Here is a 20,101-nt window from a genome sequence, read left to right as displayed (position 1 = left end):
CAGGTCTTACTGAACTCATTGGTCTCCCTATTGAGGAGTCAAGTCAGGTTAGTGACTCTTGCTGTGGTGACACTAAAACAAGGAACTTCAAATTAGACACCTTCTCAGCTTCAGGTTGATCATGAAGGACTAAAGGCTTGTGATGAGATCATTTATAAAGGTAAGCTGACTACAGGCCAGAATTTGGCCCTATGACATCAAAACAACCTCAACATGTAGCATGTTGGGTGGGGGCACCGAAATCTGGTGAACAGACACAATTAGTGTGTGGCAAGTCTCCTGCCCCGAATTCTTAACTCTGCCTCTAATATAGTCCATGCAACCTTAAAAAAGTTACTAATCTTCCCAGAGCCTCACTTTTCCAGTATGTGAAATGGGATTAATAATTCATTCTGCAGAGATGCTGTCAGGCTTAGTTAATTAATGTTCATAAAAGTTCTACAAGATTCTCAAATGAAAGGTACTATAGAAGTGCCATATGTTATTTCTAGGGAGTTGTCAAACTGGACTGCAGTGCTGTGAAAGTACATAATGCCATTTCCTCTGCATGGAACAATCTGAGGAAAAGGCACCTAGGACGCAAGTTTTAGTTCTTTCACGTAAGATTTGTGGGCAGATAAACTGAAGATAATAGGAGGAGTTCAGAACCACAGTAACATTTCATTTAGAAAAACCCAGTGAAATAAAACCTCTAGATGAACACTAATTCTGAAGTGACCGAAGGAATTTTCACATAGAAACAATTGTTTTAATTTAAATGTGCTCAATAAAACTACATACTTCACAGCTTTTCCCTCCAAATTCTGACTAAATAAAAAAGTCTGAAGTAACTTTTAGTCAGCCGAATAAATAAGTGAAACAGTAACATCAGAAAAAGCACCTCCTACCAATTCCTCTGGACTGCACAGAAGATTAGTTTAAGATGGCCAACTCTTAACAAAACTAGGGAAATGTTGGAACGACAAATAACCTTGCAGCCCTTTGGAAGGTCTCAGAAACTCTCACTGTTAAGTGCCATTGATTGCAGAGCAGAAACCTCTAATGTCTTGCATGTAAGGCAGACAAAGGTATGTTTACCTTTATTTAGTATAGAGCTGACTGTGCCTATGGAGAAGAGAAAGGCAGATTTTGGCACCCTTTCTGATACTCTTTTTCCTTGCCCAAGGCCTTTTAAGGTCCTCCTCAGCTACTCCACTCCTGGCACAGGGAGGAGGGGCATATCCATGGCACTGTGGCTGATGCCAGCTCCACGTCCTCCAGTATTCCTGGATGGTGTTCCTTTTCCCTTTCTCCTCTGACTTGGAGGGAAGAGGAACCCTGCTGGGCAGCACTTGTCTGTTGGAATCAGAGACAAAGCTGTGTCTGCTTTCTTCCTTCTCCTCTCCCCAAACAAGGGGATATGCAGAGGATTGGCCCTCAGGGGGTAAGGATTTGAGGGGAGAAGTGATGGAGACAAAGGAGTGGGAGTTCTGAGGCGAGGTGTCTTACACTCTTGACAGCTCTTCGATTGTGGCCCTCTGCTTCCCCACCCACTGTCAGCCCCATCAGAATCTGAGCCTCCCCCACGGTTCAAGCAGAAGGCATCCAGAATGCATCACAGACTGGCATCTGCCCTGTACTGCAGAATCCTGGTTGGGGGTCAGCCATGCTACATGCCAGCTATGTGACAAAGGCCCTGTTTTATGGGGTGCTCTGGAGGCAGCTGCACATAACTGTGTCAGTCTTCCCTCAACCTCAGGGCTTCTTTGATCTCCTGTGCCCACTCTGAAAGGGTTCCCCCTCCTGCTGGAGACAGAAACAAGTCTAAGGGATGACTAGGCTTTTATAAGTGCTGGAGGAAGATATCCTAAAAAACCTCAAGGAACTATAACCGATGTATCTGGACTGGTACAAATAAATGGAGAGAAAAAACTGTTCTTATTCAGAAGGTTTAGTTAAAATAATAATGTTAACACTGTAAGTGAGTACACAGGCATGCAGTTCTAACAAAAACTAATTATGATTTGATCAATTGGTGTCTGTTAATTTCCAAATAAAATGGGATGTTGGTGGAAGGGTACAATAAAGTTGGCACGGAGGCTACTATGTTCTAGAAAGGCAAGATCTATAATAAAGGCTGAACGTCTACAAGTTACTAATGCACCTCTGATTATTCAAAGTAATAATAGCAGTCTTTAAAAAATCCATTATACTTCTCTGTATTTTATTCCGCTGGTTTTCTTTTTGCCACTCAGCTGTGATAACAGGAACAGCTAGTCAGTTTCACTTTTATTTAATTTCAGTAGTCTTTATCCAGTTTACATTTCATGTTCCTATGCATTACAACCAAGCTAAAGTGTTTTGAGTGCAAATGCTTCAAGGAAAAAAATATTTTAAAAACTATTCTATGACTTGATTGAATAGGAAATATTTGTACTTGTCCTTTGCAAATTTCACAATTTTTTTTTCCAGTGTCCACTTAAAATGATAATGTCAATTTAAAATTGACAAAGACCTCCCCACAAAAGGACTGTAGTGTCAACAGCAGTATGCATTTTGTTTTTTGTAAATTGGCAATTCACGCCAGTCACCCCACACAACATTGCATTTTTAACTGATATACTTTAAACAACAGGAGGACATTTCCAGTGTAGTTACTACTTAGCCTTTAGTTTCTATCCTTATAAAAGGGATGTAATGTTGATCTAATTTTGCAATTTCTTTAGCAGGATATCACAACAGCACCCTTCTTGACAGTGAAGTATAAACTCCTTGATATAAATCAGTTTGCGGTGTTAATATATTAATAAAATGATGGTTGAAATGTCAGGGGGGGAAAAGAATTTTACAGACTCAGTTATTTCTCTGCAGAGTGCTTACAATATTTAAGTCTAAACGGGATTTCAATTGATTAACACAAACACAAGTTACACAGACTCACACCCTTATAGCAATCTTTTATTCATACCATCGTATTATTATTTTAGATAAAATGTAAAGTAACTTGTTATTTGATTAGACTAACCACCACTTCCTTTGTACGGTTGAACTACGACCAAATATTTTTGTTAAATATTATACTATTCCAGTCAGATTATTAAAATGCCCACGGAATGTTACAGTAAATCATTTCACTATGGTTTTTATCTCCTTAGCTTTGCGCACTGACTACAGCAATAAAGAAGTACTGAAAATCTATTTGTGATATTTTTTAAAGTAAATTGCAGTTTGCTAAAAAGTACAAATTAAATGTGATTGTCATTATCTCCAATAAATTATTGTACAGTTAAGAACAATCTATTATAATTTGATGGTCTAAAGAAAGTAAAAGTGTTTTAATACAAAGTGACATACTCCTCTCATCTGCACTATCTGCTGTGACTCTTCTCATTTACACCGTGCCAACGTTTGATTCAATTACCCTTTTTAATGTATTTTTTCAGCATATACCCAAAATCATTTCATTAGAAGTGTCTTGCTGCATTGTTGCCCATCTTTCTGAAGGTTCATCTCTTGTCTTTATAGCAACATAAAGCAGCTTTGTAATATTCTACTCATCTAAAACTAGAATTTTTGATAGGCAAGTAAAATATCATTAGATTTTTCAATATCCCCCTGGTGTATAGATTATACGCTATACTAGTGGGGTAAGTGTTTTACCTAAAATGGAAAAATGTGACTATTTAATCAGTTGTGTACATATGCAAACACATTTAGGGGAAAATATTTTCTATGTACTAGTATAAAATCAAATGTAAACCACTGTATGTAATTTTCAATATTGCTTCCACCACTTACGCCCTAGTTTGAGTGTACGTGTATTTCTCAATGCTCAAAATCACCTGTTTTTGTTGTTTTTTTTTTCTTTACCTGCAGTGATGGTATTTATATTTGGTTGTTATCTCATGATGTATTTTCATGCTGTATCTCATTTCTCATTACTTGTGGGTTGTATTTCCATCTCTCAGTCATGCTCGCAACTGGGGACATAAGGAGTGAAATTCTGGCTCTATTAAAGTCAATGGGAATTTTGTCATTGATATTAGCTAAGCCAGGATTTTACCTATGGTGCAGAGGGCTGCTGAACGTATGTCATGCTAACAAGATGAACTCTGTCCAGACAACTGATCAGGAGACAGCATTGGCTAGGTAACTGCTATCAGAACTTTGATTTTTAATTTGTTCCTGCCACCTGATACCAATCCCATAGTATAGATTTTTTGAAGAGGTCTAAAACTAGGAAAGGCAGCTACTATTAGGGGAAAAGTGGTTATTATTAGGGGAAACAAAGGAAAAAAATGGATTTGAGTTGGGCACTAATCTAGATTACCATAGATACTAATCTACATACTATCTCCTATTTCCTTCTCCTAGTACAGTGGTTCTCAAACTTTTGTACTGGTGACCCCTTTCACATGCAAGCCTCTGAGTGTGACCCCACTTTATAAATCAAAACACCTTTTTATATATTTAACACCATTATAAGTGCTGGGGGCAAAGCAGGGTTTAGGCTGACAGCTCGCGACCCCCCATATAATAACCTCATGACCCTCTGAGGGGTCCCAACTCCCAGTTTGAGAACCCCTGTCCTAGTACCAATCTGAGAAAGTCAGATCTTTATAGTTTAAGTCCAAACACCTCTATGAAGCAATTTGCAATCAGTGTGATGGAAGACCCCAGTAAGTGTCAAAACCTATTGAGCCACAAGTGATTATTTGGTTGACTATCAAAGGGTAAACTAGGTTTCCCTTCACAGCATTTATTACAAACTTCTTATATCAGTTTGTTACAAAGTGTGCTAGGTTCCTTTTCTTATACAAGGATGGACAAATAGCTATGTGTTTTCAAAGCAGAGCAAAACATCTAATCAAAGGAGTCTAGGCAGAACCAAGTCACACAGGTTGTCTCTAATAATCTTAAAAATAAATCTGCCAGCCATTCATAGGAGAATCATATTAGAACATTTAAATGTTTGGCTACTTATTTGAGAGAAAAATTGTTTAATTAAATGCTAATGAGGCCTAAAGTTCATGTAGCTTTCTCCAAGTCATAGAAAACATCAACATCTGAGGTAGACTAGCCTAATAAGCAGCGGTTTTAGTTTCTACAATACAGTTACTCAGAAGGAAAACAACAAACCAATGAGGTTTTTGTTTTGCTTTTTGCCATGTTTAAATGGAAAACACAACTGCAACATGAAAGTTGACTATTTAATAGTCATAACATCCCAGGCAAGTGCCTCAGAATGCAAGATTCTCTGTTAAGTGACAATTCACCAGAAACTATGGCTTGTCAGTGCAGTAACACACACAATGTCATTTTTCTCAAGATCAGCTCTGAATATGCTCCCCAAAGTCCACTTTGGAAATGGAAAGAAAAGGAAATTAAACATCTTTGCCAGAAAAGACCCCAACAAACACTTCACAGGCTGTGCACAGTGCAAGTGGGAAAATAAAAAAAAAATTCAGATTTATTTACAAAAATAATAAAAATATAAATCGATTTTGCGGCTGGGTACAATACACATTCCAGTGATACAAACTGTTCTTCAACACGTGCATGTGTGCGTGCACACACACACACCCCAGACAGGCACGCACGTGCATACACTACACACTGTCTCAACTGGCCATTTCCTTCAGTTTTACCAGATGAAAAGATATATGCTAATGAAATGCTAAAGGATTATTAAAACATTTGCTGGAGGAGAGTAATTCTGTAACAGATTACAATCAATTATAATCTGTACGTTATTTATTTAGATTTAAAATAATAAAGATGCTAATCCAAGGCTTGAGGCGCCCTATTACACCAGTATGTGTTTTTTAGTACTATATGGAATGTTTAACATATCATGGCTATTTGTGCTTTCATTTAATGAGAACTTTTGTGTGTTAAACGGCAGTTATTCTTGTTTGTTAAAACTAAGACCATAGTTCTTATTTTGTATCATTAATTCTAAAATAAATTGTTTTTAATCAAAGTCATTGGTATTAAATAAGCCAAAGACTTCTGAGGAGTTGTATATTCAACAGATAGTGTATAAAGACAGGTTCATTCAAACATCTTCTGCCTGGTGTTGTGTTAACTACTGTGAGGAGAGTGAGGGAAGATAATGGGATTACTCATAATGAGAAGCAGTATCTTTCTGGTAGGACTGGGTCCGAGGTTAGCATATTTGAGACTCTTCAAGCTGCAAACTGACATCAACTTATGCGTATGCATACTCTTATTAACATTAATGTGATCTGCACAGACCTATAGAAAGCAAGAGAGCCCCAAATTAAAGCTTTTTGTTGGCCTTTCTAAAGGAATTGGAAATAATGATTTTGATTCAAAAGAGTTAATTTAGCAATCCAGAGTGAATTAAACAGCACTGTTGACACAGGGTAGTGACTGAAAGAACTAGTCTAAAACTCCTAATTCTGAGGGAGACCTGAGAACAGGCAGTAGAGATGCAATTCATGTTGGATAGATCCTGCCTTTTTTGCACAAAGTTCCCACTGAATATGAGTGAGAGTTTTGAACATATAAGGAAAGCAGAATAGGGTCTTGTGAGGAGGGATAAAGACTCGGGGGAAAAGGGCACTGGTACACCAGGCGCCAGCACCACAGACTTTATATGCTACAGGACAATTCATAGAGCATGTACTGGACTCTGGAGCACATGGCTATAACAGAAAAAAGCCAAGAGACATTCAGTCACATGGAACACGTACTGAATTTTATTGTGTCAAATGATGGGGGACAACATCAGAGGTATTCAGTACTCTGCTGTACTCGGAGTAGGCAGGGATGGAACAACCGTGTGCCTGTGCATGGCTTTTGAGTACAGAACGTAAAGAGCTGGACAAAGTTTAACGGGTCTTTATATATAAAACAGAAAATGATGGAAAGAATCACACGTCAAATATATGTGTACATACAAACACAGAGCTGGATGCAGTCACTGAGATCTTGGTTTGCCCCTTCATGTGATAGGGCAGTGTGTTTATTGCTATGTGAAAGCAGGAAACAACAGTTTTGGAATGTAATGCTTCCCAAATGTACAGTACACTATGGGTCTGAACTACAATACAGAAGATTCCCATTTTCATTGCACTAGCCAACAAAACAGGAAACGTGTACCCATATCATTGACAAAGAGAGCTGTCCACCACAATAGTGGTACTTTTAATCACACATGGGCAATTAATAAAATTCTTGAATATGGCTTTTTATTCTTGCAAGTACACTTTTTTACTTAGTTTCCTACTTTTATAATTTTACACTAAAAACTCTCCAGCTTTAGAGAATAATACATGGAAAAGCAGGCAGATAGCCTATAAACTTGGCAGCAAATGAGAGAAAATAATTACATTCTACTCCCCTGCTAAGACCTCATATGTCAGCTGAATTTTGTCCAGCCTCTTCTCCAGCAGCTGCTTTAAAAAACATTTCTACTGGTTTGGAAAACATTTTACCGGCTGTTAGAGACACTTCCTATAAATTACAATGGTTTGGAACATTATTAGATCACATTAACACAGTCTTATTATTCTTACCTTTGTCCTTCCTTTCACTCCCTCCTTACTGCTGATTCCATTCACTTGTTGTATCTTGTGATAACCTAGATTGCCGGCTGTGGGGGCCGAGACTATATTAGTACAGCGCCCAGCCCAAAGGTGCCCTGATTTTGACTGGGGTCTCTGATCACGACAGGAATATAAATAATAGAAGTACATACTTATAATGAGAAATGGTGGTCAAATTTATATTCCATATTTTACTAATTTCTCCAAATACCTCTGACTTCGGTGTTAATATTAGTATCTATTACTTATAATCCAATAGTACTTAGAGACCCAAACAAGTTGCTAGGCATTGAACACACACACACACACACACACACACACACACACACACACACACACACACACACACAGTAAGATACCATCCCAGCCCTGAAGAGTTTCCAGTCTAAATGGACAAGACACCCAAAGGGTGGGAGGAAAAGCTGAAGAACAGAGAGGGGAGTGCAGAGTTGGGAATAAAATCCAGATGTCCCAAGTCCCAGCCTTATGTCCACTGGACCATGCTGCTTCTCTGGAGTCAGTAAGTCTACCCTGGAATAAGCACTATACCTGGTAATATGTTTTGGCAGGACTAGGCCCTAAAGCAAAACACATTGCTTGTATATTAGATGCTGCCAATTCCACTGCTCAATCCCACACACTTCTGAGTTTAGTGCTAACTAACAGGGAATAGAAAATTCAGTGGGATTACTCTTGGTAGTAAAACGTTATACGCAATAGTGTTGGCACAGTCAAGCTTTTATTCTTCCATAGTCTATGCCTAAGGAGAGGAAAGTAACAGAGAATAAATGTAGAGTGACCATGTGGTTGTGTGTACACAATACAATATCTATTTAAAATATTACTAGGGTGTAACATTGTTCCCTCCCACTCTAATAACTGTGGATGGACAATCTGCTTTTTATATATTGTATTTCTCTTTTTTATATGTAGATAATTGAAAAGCCAGGGGGGAAAAAACCCTCCAGGAAGCCTATCAAATCAGTGTGTACTGTAGTTAGTTGTGTTCTTGGGAAGAAACACAGTAGGAAAGAACAAGTGGAATACTCTGAGACTGGGAAGTTTATTCTTGTAACTGGTCCTCCCCATTGCATTTGTTTATGTTTAATAAGGTATTCATGCACTTTGTGGTGTGGTGCATACACATTTTCCACCCATTCAGTAGCCATGTAGGCTCTGAGTTTTATTATACAATGTTGCCATTTCCTGTTGCTTTAATTTTTTTTCCAAAATAGGGTGTATATGAGACAAATATAGTTAGCAGGATTATAATATTACAGGCCTGCAGTACACGGGCTTGGCTTTTATTCTTGTCTGCCTCATGTAGCTATAGCTCATAAATGCCTTTTTTGCAACATTGTTTTGGAAAAAACTCATTTTTGGTTGAAACATCTGTTGAGAGAGAGGGCGGCCTAATGATTACTGACAGGGAAGGGATGTCAGGACTTTTGGGCTATGTACCTGCCTTTACCTCGTAACCTCTCTTCTATTAACACTGGATGTTTTTATGCAGTACTACAGATTACTTAATGCACGGGAACTAAAGTTAATCACACGTGGCAGCCAACAAACCCTGCACATTAAGCTGTAACATGTGTAGAGCTGGACCAACGACACAGAAGTCACTGGGCTGCACACTGGGGCTGTTGATGACGACAGTGCCGGGATTTGTTCAGCTGGTGCTTGTAGAATTTGGCTCGCTGGTTGGACCATTAGCTTCCCTGACTGCTGTCAGGTACTGGCGGGTGGCACGACGAGGACACTGACCCATTGCCATTAATGGCAATGGCAGGTTCGTCATGGGGTGCTTGTGCTCCAGCTTTGTGGATGTCAGCTCTTGCCACCTTGTAGTCAGTGGCGGAGTACTGCACACCAGTTTGGAGTCGATCATCACACACCAAACTGGTGGATACGCAGTTACGTGCTTCCATGCATATCATCTCCGGCACTCTGGTCCAACTCCGCTCCCAGTTCTGAGCAATATTGCTCCTCCTCATATCAGATGAGAGGTTGCCACTGGCAAGTTTCTGGAGAAAGTGCGCGCCAACTCAAGCCTGCCACTGCACAATGACTTTTAAAACCACCAGTTGCACGTTTGCCATCGCGTCACCCATTATGGTCTCATTCGCCACGCCAGGATGTTAGGGAAGAAACACTGGCAAGAGGAATGGAGATCTGTTATAATACCCAACCAGTTCCTCATCGCCAACCTCACAATCTGCCCACCTGGTTTTGACCTGCCCCGTTGCCAGTGGTCCCTGTTGAACAGGTTCCGACCAGGCGAGGTCTCTGTGCAGCCAACCAGTATCGCTGGGGCCTTTGTGCAGCTGCGGCGCAACATAGACGATGCTGCACATTGTCGATGAACGCCTGCTGACTAAGTTAAGCGGTGGCCTAGAAGAACTGCATCACAACACTGAAGACGCCATCGCTTGACTAGACAACTGCACACTCTAAATAAATAAAATACTGGAACTAAATAGTCACCTTAATCAGCTGCTGGAGAAAGTAAAGCCCCATATCTACCCAGTCAATATATCCAAATCCTCACCACCAATATACATCTCCTAGATTAAAAAAAAAAAAGGTGCCTACCCCTGAAGATCTAGGACTGTAAAGAAATATATCAGAAAAAGGGGAAAAGAAGGATTTTGAAATAGCACACATCATGTTTTCTTTTTAAATGTTATCTCAAATGGTGTGGGAGTGACTTTGTGCCTCAGTTTCCCCACCTGGACATATTATTTACCTGCCTGCTGTAAAGTCACTGATTATATTTAAATCAATTATTTTAATTGCAAAGTTAACATAGTGGATTTAATTTGGAGTATGTGAACAGTAACTTTGAATACAAATTAAGTACTATAAAATACAGCTTTAAGACAAGGATGCAGAGAAGCATAAATTCCTACTCCTTTTAAATGCCTTATTGCTGATTCCCTTTCCCGTGCAGAATACAGTTATCACACTGCAGATATTGATCTGTGACCATCTCCTTGATATACATTTAGAATGGGACCTTCAGTTGTACAGATCAGAAAGACTAACTTTGATTGTCTAGCTCCTAAAATGGATTGGAAGCTAAGATGGAATTTTTAGCATTAAGCCATAGCTAGCATTGCATGTACATTGCTACTTAACTTTCACTGGATCTCTATATCTATTAAAGTACACCCCAATGTAACATAGCATTGTTTCATATACATGCTTGACATGAATGAACTGTGACATGAACCTGTGCTTTGGGAGCTAACCAAATACATTTGATGGTAAATCTACAAGATTTTCCTTCATGAATTCCTGGTTATCAGCAGAAAATATTTCTTTTGATACTTTCATAATGTCATGTGAAAAAAGATTGAAATGATTGGAATGGCTTATCTTAGAGAGGAGATGTGATAAAAGTATACAAATTAATGAACCGTAAAGGGAAGGCAGATCTCCAGCCAAAACTGGTGAATACATTCCTGTTCCACCGTAGTGGGAAAAAAATGGCATTTTTGCCCCTAATATTTCACGGTACAAAAATGATTTGGCAGCAAACATAGCTTTTTCTGTACACACAAGTCTTAAGGCCAAATTCTGTATATAAAAAAAAAAACCCTAGCACCCCCAAATTCTCTTTTTGTGAACCTTGCCATCTGACAGAAGTTTGAGGATTCAGCAAGTTGGTGATTTCTGGGAGTGTTCATTCAACCATATTATGTGCCAACTCATTTCCATGAGGATGGTGCAACTCACAAAGTCTTCAAAGGGGCTAGCATATAGGGGAGGCAACTCATTTGGGAGATCATATGACTCTGAAGAGAAGGTTTATTTTTTTCTGGCAGAAGTGATGGAGAGGCCCTACCTTCATTTGGGGGATACAATGCCTACAGACCTAGCCCTCATGAACACAACGACTACAGAGTTCGCCAGTAATGTTTTATACAACCTATAACTTGGGCAACCACTTAGGTTGGTTTCGTTTAGTTATGGAAGGGATATGTAGTGTATAGGGAGCATCAGAATTGATCTGCCAGCTTGGAGTTGTCACACAGGCCAAAAGAATTTGTTGTGGAACTGATGTTCAGAAAAGCTCCTTTTTCTTTGTGTAAATGGAGGAATATGTAGCCACTTTTATTTAAGTTAAAAGTTATGCACTCCAAAAGGAAGCAGGTTTAAAAAAAATCAGTAACATTTAAATGATATTTTTGAGTTGCCATCAATACTATCTGCAGAGTTTTGCATTTTTTTCCAACCTGGTGCTTCATGTGTTTATGGTTTAATTGCCTACCAATGTCAACATTCAGGCTGCGTAGTGGTTTGTCAAAAAATTATGACTTTGTTCCAGAAGACTACAGCATGCCTTTGTGCATGGGCAAAAGAAAAGGGACCTATCGTTGTGTGAATATGCACTATGGGATCTCCATTCTTCAACTGTGTTATTATGCTAAACACATTGTTGCTGGGGCTAATGCAGTTGGACATTACATAAAAATCACTGACGTTGTGACTATGCAGAGACTATGGCTCGGGAAATAAAAAAGGATGAAAGCATTTGCACAAATCATTTCAGTGTCAAATGCATAACTTCTCTTTTAGTGTGTAGCTAAAAGAATTTTTATGGATCACATTCAAATATCGTGACTGGGCCCTCTGTAATTTAAGTTTGGTTTATTGTTCCATTTCTGATTGATTTTTTCCCCAAAATACTCTTGCAGGGGAGATTACCTAAGCTCTTTTCTAATGGATATCTATATCTCTCTCTATAAAATTTATTCTGTTGGTCATGTTTCCTAATTGAGTTAATTCACATGTTAGCAGAAGGGCCAAGTAGCTTTACTTTAGTGAATTGGAATAGGTACTTCAGATGAAGTTGTCCCAGAACAAAAACTTTTATGTATTAAGTTCAAATTAATTCAGAATGTGAGAGCTGTGTTTCAATTTGGAAATCGATAACTAGGACATTTATTAGGTTTTATAAATGGAACTCATTAGTCAACCTGATGCGGCTGAGGAATGAGAGGACTCATAGGATTGATTTCACCAACTCCCACAGTTCTTAGAGTCCTAACCAGCCTTGTAGCAAGAGGCTAAGAATCAGGAATCAAAAGCCGCGGTCCCTTGAGGCAAGAATAATAATTTGCAAGTACTTTTTTGTTCAATAATTCGTAAATTAATTTGTTAATACTAATAATACCTAGCTCTTACATAGTACTTTTCAACAGTAGTTCTCAAAACCCTTTACAAAGGAGGTCAGTATCTAATTCCCATTTTACAGATAGGGAAATTGAGATTTACGTATTTGCACAGCTACTCAATGGCAAAAACAGGAACAGAGCCCAAGAATACTGATGCTGAACCCTCTGTTCTAACCACTAGAAAGCAGTTCCTCCAGTGCAGTGCAGTGCAGTATTAGGCCTTTAAGATGCCCTCACTTTTGAGTTTTCACCAACAAAACAAAGACAGTTTTTTACCAAACTTTTTCAGTGAATATTAAAAAGCAAGAGCAAATAAGAACCAACTCTCTACTATGTTTATAACAGATTGTACTGGTAAACTACCATAAAGTCTAATGGGGGTAGGGGAAAAATCACCTGATTTCAATTAATACAGCTAAACAGAAGGTCTGAAGAGTGTACAGTATTAGCGTACCAGGGGATCTTAAGCATAACATTCTTTCCTTCCCTTTGCAAAACAATTTCTCTTGTGTTCCCAGGATCAAAAATATTAGCTAAAACTGATGTTTCTCCCCACCCCCTCCTTAATAAAAATTAAAGTTTACTTTTGTCTTTCAAAATCCAGGCTACTTTGGAATTAGCATAATGCACAGGGTTGTACAGCACGTTTGGACATTCACTTGAAACACTTCTCACTTTCCTACCCACTGAACCCCGGAAGTTGTGCTCCTTTGGCTATACCAAGTGTCACCCAGAGCCAAATAAACAGATAAAGGGGAAAAAAAACCTACCCAATAACCAGTCCAAAATTATTTACCTAGTATGTCTATTCCTGGAATATATTTGAGTCAAATGACTCTGAAATATATCCTGGTCACCTTTCTCAAAAGAGTAGTCCATTAAAGGCAACTAGACACCTGAATAAAGCAGGCAGAAGTCGGTCCTTATTCTACAAAGGTTAGAAAAGTAAGTTGATGTTAACCTCTAGATATTCGGAGTTTGTCTTTGACAAGAATAAGGAAAAGATGAGTTATTATACTGTGCGCTAAGAGGATTTCCAAAGAAGTTTGATCAGCACTGAAACTACTATTTAATTTAATTCCACTGGAACTCCTAATGCAACTACCAAGCAATGGCACATCACAAAACAGTGCGGAGCAGGGGATGTGCTACGATCTGTGTATATGCATCATTTACTGCACTCTGAGTAGCAAGCATTACATCTGCCCTTCATTATCACTAATGGAATCCCAAGGTCAATGACCAGTCATAAATGTCTATTCTAAATAAAATGTATTGAAGGCACCCTGCCCAATGTCTTTTACACAGGTTTCTGGGGAGATGCGGAGTGTCAAAAATGCAGTTAACCTTTAGAGATAAAAATATTATCATCAATTGTGTTGATTTAGAACGTAATCTGTTTCAATTAAATTTACCAACTGAGATTATACATTTCCTGTGAGTAGTTTGTTACATGTTTTATCAATATTAATTTTCTTCTTTGACCCTATAGTATTTCTCCAAGTGGTGGTCCCCTACGGTGTATGTGTATGAAACCTTTGTTGGGAATGCTAGTACTGCTATAAACCACCCGCTATGGTATTTTATTTTTGATAAGTACATCTTCTATATTTTTAGTTTGCATTTTTCTCCTTTCTCATAGGAAACAGCTGGAAGGTATTAAGAATAGCTCTGCAACCCTTGTCACATAGGATGAATAATATGTTTGAGATCAGAGAGATCTAGGAGAGGAAAAGAGAGAAATAGGTGAAGAAATTAAGGGGCACATGTGTGTGGTTTTTTTTACATTTTCCGTCAGTCTCTCTCCTCCTGCCCCCCAAATCTGAGATGAGAGACTGAAACACAGAGTAACATCAATACACAATAATGACAGACTATATCTGGGCAGAGGTCTTTGACCCTAGAACTCATTTTCCGTTTTGCTTTTACAGAGCACTGATTTTGATGAAACTCAAGATCAACTGAAAGACTCATCTATTTTACCAGGTTTTTCTGTCAGGGAAGAAAAAAGTGAGAGTGTGGTAGGGTGGAAGAAAAGGAGGAATTGAACAAAGTTATGAGTAAGGAGGGACAGAATGTGCAAATGAATGAACAGCAGGTCTGGGTATGTAAGAAACTCTGTCTTTTGGAAATACACACAGAGTGAGCAACTCACATTGGAAACAGAAGAGAGCTGATAACCAAGAACCCAGAGTCTACAGCAGGATCTGAAAACCCTTCTTCATCCCACATATACATTAAACTACTGATTTAATATGATTGTAGGAAGGTTGGCCTGGATTGTGTATGAAGATTTCTATTGGACAACTCTAACACAGAATTCATGAATAAGGCAACGACTAGGAAGAGGGGACAACTGTGCATACTCTACAGACCCTGTAATTCATGTCTGCTGTTTGAGACGTTTTGAAAAAAAAAATTCTCAGCAAAAGTTAGTACAATTACTACCCTGATTTATGAGCTATATTAGAGGCAGGGGAGTGGAGATTTCACAGAACTTGACTTGACGCCTGAAGTGACAATGGGTCAGTTATGTTTGCTTGAATTTATTGAAATATTTTGAGGAGAATAATGTGTAGAATTTTAGTAGATATTATTATTCCTTACAAGGGAATGTGTAAGAATGGGGGGGGGGGAATTCCTCCCCAAAGGAAATAAAATAAAACATATTTTTTTAAAGAAATCTTCCAGACTACAGATTATTCCCTTTTTATATTTTTAAATTAGTTTATGGTTAAATAAATAAAGACTAGAGTTTAGATATGTGATGGATATAGGGTGGCCACTCACACATTCCGGTAATTCCAGGAACAATGTGTGCTTGCCCTTCCTGTCATGATCCTGCCTCCCTTGGCATGACCTTGCAAACACGGTGCATGGAAGGTTATGTCTCATGGGGATGCCATTTTAAAGAGTGCACCACCCCGTTGGCATGACCTCAAACACATGGTGTTTGAGAGGTCACACCAGTGAGGGCAGAGAAACATGTTCTTCATTCCGGCATCCCGATTCTGAAACCGGAACAAAACCACATTTGGTTTTGTCTTAGTTCTGGATGAGGGACAAACATTAGAAAATCAGGGCTGTCCTGTTTAAAATTGAATGATGCCCTGACTAGATCGATTAGAATAGTCTGCATGTATCTAAATTAAGTCTGCAAAATCCATTTTGTTTTGTGAACATCATTTTGAAACTGTACAAACCTATATTGGATTGGGATTCCAGGAGGTATCAGGATAAATTTTTGCACTTAGCAGAGGGCTAACAATGGAGAACAACCAGCAATCATGACCTTGGATGGCCTTCCATTCAAATGAAAGCCTTCTAGGAGGCTGGCTGCAGCCTAGGGGAACCATCTTTTAACAGTCTGAACTGCAAGAGGACATAACTAAGCAACAAATCACCTAATGAGGGCCATTAACTCAATAAGGAGTCACCTGACAAAAGTGTGTGCGTTTCTCTGTGTGTGTGTTGGTGGGGGGTGGTCTGGAATCTTATAAATGGAAGGATCTCTCACTGGTCATTTTTGAAAAAGAGATTAGAAGAAGGCAACATTGCACAGGAGGTGGGTCCAGGGACCCTGAATGAACCCTGACAAAAAACTTGAAGGGCTCTCAGGGTAGTGAGCAAATAAAGGAAAGGTTTTGTGTGAAGGTTTTTGTTATTTTTCCATAGATCTGTATATCTCTTGTACTTTGTCTGTGAATAAAGTGTGTGTGTGATGGGTTTAGAAATTCCTTTGCAAATTCTATGCATTACTTGCTTTCACTGTCACATAGTCTCTGAAAGGGGAAATAGTAATCCAGAGAGTCCGCAAGAGCATGCAAGAGCTACTGGGAGTCCTGGGTGAGCTGCTTCTACTATGAGGGTCCAAGCATTTGGACTGTGGACTCCACATCTGACAGAAAGGGGAACTAACCAGAGGATATACACTCCAAGAGTGTGGCTAGAAGGCCATTTCCAAGACTCTATCCAGCTTCAGCCAGCCTATAAGCATGAAGCCATCCAGTGGGTGGATCCAAGCATGAAAATCTGGAGAACCTCCACCAGGGAGAACTCTTAAGGTAATAACAAGATATATATATTCATTATCATATTTGTTATCTGAACTCAGATCACAGAAAGAAGGTAAATTAAGAAGTTTAGGACTTTCTGCCCTTGTAATTCATCGCACTACTAATTGTTGGCTAACTAAACCTCAGCATACAATGACTTGATATCAGAATGGGTTAAAATCTCTGTGCAGGATGTTATTTCTTAAAATAATGGTATTTGCCAATTGTACAGTATTAAGAATGTTTTAAATGGCCCTGAACTAACACAAATTTGAAGTAATTCTCAAATTTTTTGCTGATCTCTCTCCTCTCAATTTCCCTTCTCTAAAGTCAGCCCTACACAACTAAAATAACCTTTTCCAGCCACTGCTTTCTCCCATAAACACCAATTTAATCCAAGGTCAGTTATCTATAAAGCCTGGAAGGCAATGTGCAAATGTAAACAGATGGCAGGTCACAAACTGAAAGAAGTGGTGAAACATGGCTCTAAGCCATTGGGGTATTCCACCAGTGCATTTTTTGGGCATCAGTACCATCCTTTTCATGCTTTGGATCACCGGGTATGATTATTAATTAAGTTTGAGAGTCACTCTGTGAACAAGTAGACTTTTTCCTTTTCTACATTAATTTCAGAAACCTGCCCAGTTTGGGCCATTCCTAGAGATTTACAACTTCTCTAAAGAGGAGATTGAAGACTGCTTTGTTTGTACTGCAGATCCATGAGGTTATGCCTTGTATGCAGTGAAAACACTCAACTTCTCTAAATAGTACAATGTGCTCCAGGCTGGGAAACTTGATGAAATACTGTTAGACACTTAAAGCCATTACATATTTTGGGCCCGGGGGGCTGATTAATAATAAAAAGTATGTAATATTATTTTCAGTTTCAAAATATTTTTCATGCAGAGGAAGAACTACAGACACATTGATAAATACACCAGTCTGCATCTAGCCCTCAAGGGTTAATTTTATGTTATTTTTAAGCATATTGTTTTCTTCAAATGAGGTACATTAGACAGATGCCAAGTTGATACAATAAACAGCAATGCCAAATCTAATAAATTAAGAAAAAGAGAACCACATGCAGCGATTTTCAGATGAAATCAGGTAATGACAGGAAAGAAAAATGCAGATCTGTTAAAATGTATTTTTAGTTCAATGTTCAAGGTGTAGAGAGATTCTGAGCAGGAGGAAGTCTGACTCTATGCTGCATTCGTCGTACAAATGCATTTGAGGTGAGTTGAATATATATATATTTTTTTGTAGAATCACTTGGGCTTTAAATAAATCTGTATTCCACTATACAACACAGACAAAGACTCATATGCTGTTGGGGAATCAGAAAAAATAACTGGATTAATTAAAATATTCAGTACTCTGTTTGTTAGAATGAAATTTCATATTTAAGTACTTTGCCGTATGGTTCTCAATTCACTTGCACCAAACTGGCTTACAGAGGCTTGTTGATTACAAACAAGGAAAGAACAGCAAAGAAGATGCATGTGCTCGTTACAGATGCCAGTGCTATTTAAAGATCAAACTCATCTACAAGGTGAAAATGCTGTAATAGTACAAGCGTATTTCTAACAGGCATTAACTGCACCTCATGGATCTTCATGACATAAGTATCGTGCTGTGAGCCATAGTGCCTGGAGTGAGTTAAATCCCTATTATATCAAGGAAGTCTAGATTCTTTATTCACGAGAGCTCACTGCTTTCTCAGTTTGTGGTAGATTAAGTTACTGCTTTTATTGTGTTGGGTTGTTGGTTTTTTTTTTTACTTTTTAATAGCAGATTGGTTGGAACTGGATAACAAATAGAATGTGAATGGCTAGTGCATACAAAGAGTGGTTGTGGGTGGCAATACATGTGCATTTGAAATATCAAATATGCTGCCACAAACTTTTTTATCTAGATATGTGCCTTTTTGTCATGGGATCCTGACAAACACTGAATGTAGCCAGCAGTCACAGCCACCAATCTGGGCTGACACAATGTGAGTTGACTGCGAAAGTATAGTCTTGATTTGGACATCTTTGCTGTCACTGTTCTGGATTCTAGGGATGGCAAAACCATCACAACCACGCTAAATGTTGGTTGGAATGAAATTGATGGCTTTCGGGTAAATGATACCATCAGCCCATTGCTATCTCCTGCTCCACAAGCTACAGCAGGCATTTAAGCAGGCCTTAATTCATCAAAATATATTAATATGAGCTATTTATTGTACTCTCAGATCTGTCATTGTGAGATGTTGACATTGTGCACACTGCAGATGTCCCTGGTACCCATATCAACCCTCTTGTGAAAAGCTTCAAGTTATATAGTCAAAATTACTACGAGAAAACACAGACTAGAGATGAATAACATACAAATAACACACATGAAAGAACTGTGGAACAGCTATATATCATGGAGAAGCAATTTACTGAAATTAATAATTTGTAATGAATCCTGGGGGGCTGAAATCAAAGGTATTACAGACGAAACGACTTTTTAAGATTAATAATAGTCACATTATAGCTGCAAAACAAACATTCAGTGTACAAGTTAGTAGACACAGGAAAATAAATCCTGGCAAATACACTATGGGAAGGGAGGATATTCAGTGAGTATGCAGAGAGAGCAAGTCTCTCTATTTCAGCTTATGTCCTTCACCTTTGCAGAGATTGTATAAAAAAGTATTATTTTTTGAAATGCATGTATTTTATGATCTACCCACTCAAGTGTAAATAATAAGGCTAACACTTCCCAGCACAAATTCAGGCACTGCTGTAGTACTGTTTTCATCTTTATCTTGTATGAGGGCTTACCCATTCTCTCCTGTATATATACACCTAGAGTCTGAATCCTGCACCCACTCAGCGGCAGAACTCTCAATGACTTCAGTGAGTCCCATAGTTTGAGGAACTGCCCTCTTCTTTTTGCATTTAATAGAGTTCATCTGTATCTCAGGAAGACATGTAGTTTAAGCCTCAAAATTCAAGTAACCTATTAGTAACAATTTCAGGAATTGTTTTAAAAGTTCTTTTAGAATTTCTCTGTAAAATACTATGTCTGTTTCTGACACAGGGAATGTTGTCTTGTCTAACGCTGTCATATGTGGCTGATGACTTTTTTTCTTAAGATTACAGGGCAATAATCTCTTTAGTCCCAGCAAACACTAGATACTCAAATGACTGCAAATGCCAGGCAAAAATACCACCACAAGATATTTTTGGTTGCATTAAATGGCTTAATCTATAGATAGTCTCTAATTTTCAATATCATGTTTTTCTTTAGTATCCCAATATTATAATACATAATACAA

General features: G+C 38.5%; 1 protein-coding gene and 1 long non-coding RNA gene across 3 annotated transcripts in view; one reads left to right on the top strand and one right to left on the bottom strand.

Annotated features, from left to right (window-relative positions):
* SLIT3 (slit guidance ligand 3) overlaps window positions 1-20,101 on the bottom strand; it is a 768,837-nt gene that overhangs the window by 389,072 nt on the left and 359,664 nt on the right. The window lies entirely within an intron of this gene.
* The window catches only part of LOC123375675, a 31,367-nt gene continuing 29,165 nt past the window's right edge, over window positions 17,900-20,101 (top strand). Inside the window, exon 1 of the long non-coding RNA XR_006581555.1 lies at window positions 17,900-18,026. This is a non-coding gene — a long non-coding RNA (uncharacterized LOC123375675). The remainder of the gene's footprint in view (window positions 18,027-20,101) is intronic.

The sequence above is a fragment of the Mauremys mutica genome, chromosome 8 (genome assembly GCF_020497125.1).
Source record: "Mauremys mutica isolate MM-2020 ecotype Southern chromosome 8, ASM2049712v1, whole genome shotgun sequence".
Classification (NCBI taxonomy): domain Eukaryota; kingdom Metazoa; phylum Chordata; order Testudines; family Geoemydidae; genus Mauremys; species Mauremys mutica.
This window is presented reverse-complemented; position numbering and strand designations above follow the sequence as displayed.